Source organism: Heterodontus francisci, chromosome 21 (genome assembly GCF_036365525.1).
Source record: "Heterodontus francisci isolate sHetFra1 chromosome 21, sHetFra1.hap1, whole genome shotgun sequence".
In the NCBI taxonomy this organism is placed as follows: domain Eukaryota; kingdom Metazoa; phylum Chordata; class Chondrichthyes; order Heterodontiformes; family Heterodontidae; genus Heterodontus; species Heterodontus francisci.
The window spans coordinates 43,937,512-43,941,752 of NC_090391.1; positions in this window are offsets into that span (position 1 = coordinate 43,937,512).

Genomic DNA, 4,241 nt, shown 5'->3' on the forward strand with positions numbered 1-4,241 from the left:
AAATACATCACCCAGCAAACGGGATACATGCTGCAGCTTCTCAGCTTATGCACCAACACATGAATCTGTGGACTGACACCGAGAAAATTCAGGGAACAGTTAAAGACACAAAGCTGAGTTGGGGAGGGGGTGGTTACTGTGAGCTGTGAGGAGGAGGCAAAGATGCAATGTGATTTGGATAAGTTGGGTGAGTGGGCAAATGCATGGCAGATGCAGTATAACGTGAATACATGTGAGATTATCCACTTTGGCTGTAAAAACAGAAGGGCAGATTATTATCTGAATGGTGATAGATTGAGAAAGGGTGAGGTGCAACGACAACTGTGTGTCCTTGTACACCAGTCGCTGAAAGCAGGCATTCAGGTGCAGCAAGCAGTTAGGAAGGCAAATGGTATGTTGGCATTCATTGCAAGAGGATTTTATTACAGGAGCAAGGATGTCTTATTGTAATTGTACAGGGCTTTGGTGAGACCACACCTAGAGTATTGTGTGCAGTTTTGGTCTCCTTATCTGAGAGAGGATGTTCTTGCCATGGAGGGAGTGCAAAGAACATTTACTAGGCTGATTCCTGGGATGGCAGGATTAACGTTTGAGGCGAGATTGGGTCCACCAGGCTTATATTCATTAGAGTTTAGAAGAATGAGAGGGTATCTCATAGAAAGCTATACAATTCTAAAAGGATTAGACAGGCCGGATGCAAGGAGGATGTTCCCGATGGCTGGGGAGGGCAGAAACAGAGGTCACAGTCTCAGGATACGGGGTATGCCATTTAGAACCGAGATGAGGAGAAATTTCTTCCCTCAGAGGTTGGTGAAGCTGTGGAATTCTGTACTGCGGAAGACGGTGGAGGCCAAGTCATTAAATATATTCAAGAAGTAGATATATTTCTCAATGCGAAACGGGATATGGAGAGAAAGAGGGAATAGGGTACTGAATTAGACGAACAACCATGATCTTGTTTGAATGGTGGAGCAGGCCTGAGCGACCGAATGGCCTACTCCTGTTCCGATTTCCCATGTATCTATGTTTCTATGAAGTTTTTGGTTACACTGAATCGGACGTGATGTAAATACCAAATAATTGACAGAAAGCTGCAGCAGGCTGTGTAGATTGCAATCAAGACCATCCTTGTATTCTTTTACACCATGCTGGCAGGTGATGGGAGCAAACAGGCGGACTCTCTTGATTGAGAGAGACAGCTGGCCAATAAACCAGTTCGGCAGCAGAATGCAGTTGCATTGAGTTTACCCCCGCATTTGGCATAAAATAGGAAGAAAGAAGGAAGGTAACTCAAATGCAACAAAAAAATGGCTAATTCAGAAAAAAGAGGATAAAAAATGAAAAATGCTTTTAGTCACTGTACAGCATGCAATAATAATCTCGATTCAACCACATCTTGTAAATGTGAAGTGCATAAATATAATGCACACTGGACCATATCAGTTAAATATGAAACCATGAAGAATAGTGCACACTGGATCATACCTGTTAAATGTTAATCATAGAAAGTTTAAGGCACAGAAAAAAGGCCACTTGGCCCATTTTGTTTGTGTGCAGGCCGAGAAACAATCCACCAATTTTAATCACTTCTTCCAGCATTTGGTCCGTAGCCCTGCAGATTACGGCACTTGAGGTGCATATCCAGATTCATTTTGAATGAATTGAGGGTCTCTGCCTCAACTAGCCTTTCAGGCAGTGAGTTCCAGACCGCCACCACCCTCTGGGTGAAAAAGGTTTTTTTTTCCTAATCCCCCCTCTAATTTTTCTACCAATCACTTTAAATCTGTGCCCCCCCCCCCGTCTCTGACCTCTATACAAAGGTGAAAAAACCTTTAACTTCCACTCTATCCAGGCCCCTCAAAATTGTGTACATTTCAGTCAGATCTGCCCTCAGCCTTTTCTGATTCAAGGAGAACAACCCCAGCACATCCAATCTTTCCTCATAGCTGCATTTATCCAGTCCTGGCAGCATCCTAGTATATGCCCTCTGTACCCTTTCTCGTGCAATTATATATTTTCTGTAATGAAGAGACCAGAATTGCGCACACTACTCAGGTTGTGGCCTAGCCAATGAGTCATACAGTTCCAACAGAACCTTCCTTCGCTTGTATTCTATACCTCATCTAACAATGGAAAGGATACCATATGCCTTCCTAACCAACTTATCGACCTATTCTGCTACCTTCAGGATCTGTGGACATTCACTCCATGTTTCCTCATTTCCTCCACAGTTATCAGTATTTTCCCACTCATCGTGCATTCCTTTGCCTTGTTTGACCTCCCTAACTTCGCCACCTTCCACTTCTCCCAGCTGAATTCCATTCGCCACTTTTCTGCCCAAATGACCAGACTAACAATATCTTCTTTCAGCCGACAACTATCCTTCTCGCTATCTTTGCAAAGCACCCGCACTGCGGCTTGTGGAAGGATGGGACTCAGATGTTGGACTCTTGGATTTGTTAAAGAAAGGAAAAACAGATCAAGTCTGATATACAATAACAATGATGGTGGAATTCAGAACCATGCATGCAGAGAGTAACGGATTAGTGGTTCGCTGTTTTAATCTCTCGGCTACTTCATCCCGTGAACACAACTCACAATGTTTCTCACACAGTTTCTCACTGCAAATATTACACTCAGAGGATAAACAGCAAGAATGACTGCTTTCAACCACCAGTTAACAGCATCAACACTGAGTTAGGCCTGGCGTGGTGGCGGGACTGAGGTGTCAAAGGTGCTGGATTGAGGCTCGAGTCTCTGTCAAGCTCAAATCTCATCACTGCTGTTATTTGCGTTGTATTGTCAGAAAGGTTGCTGAGAAAGGAGACTCGAAATGAAAGCAGTTGACTGCGGAACTTTCAGCAGAGTAGGCAGCTTTTTTGGAGAGATGCTCTTTATCAAATATATCTTCCTTTCACCAGCATTGTAGTGGACTGTTTCAGACTATCACAGCGGCTTTTAGGACCCTGCAGTTGTGCAATGGTTAATACTCTTCACAACAACGTCAATTAAAATCTATAACAATTCTTCGCATGCTTTCTGTTTTCCTTTTTGTTTTAAACATCTGCCACACCTGCTAATAGAACGGCTACAGGAAACCAAACATCACTGCATGTAAATGCATTAGTTCTTGATGTCTAAAACCCATAGTTCTCCTTTTCCATCCCCGCACTTGCATGCGTCTGTACTTCACTCTCCATCATGCACACCTGCCCCAGACATTGTACTGCAGTCGAGCTGACTCTAACGTTCATTTCCATTATGTTACACCATTTACGTTGCTCTGCTGCGACAGCTGCTCCTGGGGGGAGATGTTCCGTTCACATCAATGTTCCTTTGTGCCTCGATTTCAGTCAGTATTCTGACTGTCTTCACAATAGATAAGCTCTGCAAAAGGAGGGCTGACTTTTGGAAGGACAGCGGCCGGTTTGTTCACGAAATGTTCTTGAAGAATCTTCTGATCCAGGGGATGCTAACAGAGGAACTGGGTTTTGTTTCTAGGGAGCTGGCACTTTTGTCTAAGCAGTCGATGTGAGTGAGTCAAGGGGAGCGCTACATATCAACATGGAGCAGTACCTTGATGGTTTAGCCATGTTTTCTCAAATCAGCAAATCTATTCGGAGTTTTGGCAGACGTTTTCCAAATCAGGAATTGTTTTCCCAATGTAAACTCTTTCCTGGCAGAAGGGAAGGTAACCAGAGGAGAGATGTGCAAGGTGATTGGCATTGGAAACAGGAGCTACATAGTGATTCATTTTTTTACACAGTGAATTATTATGCTCTTGAAGGTATTATCTAAAAGGCTGGTTGTTTCAAATTGAATATGAAAATTCAAAAGAGTTTTGTTCGAATGTTGCATGGCAAATAGAAAATAGGACTAATGGGAAAGAGCACTGGAATTAATTGAGTAGCTCTTCCAAAAAGCCAGAACAGGCTCTATGAATTGTACTTTTCCAGTGTTTCCGATTGTTTTTGCCTGTTTTTACACGTTATTAACACATCCGAGATTTACGTGCTCAGCCTATGTCTCATGTCAGGTCAGCATTACTTAAGGTGAATAGCAGAGCATTTCCGTTATTTTTCTCCTCAAACTGAAGATCTTTCTCGAACATATTATGACACTCAGTGCTCGTTGCTCTTTTGGTGTCTGAATATTAATTGATTCTGGCTCGTTACTCATTACAAAATTTGTTTAGACTGTTGTCCTGTCGTTTCTGAAGCATGGTGTTTCTAAACTCTGGC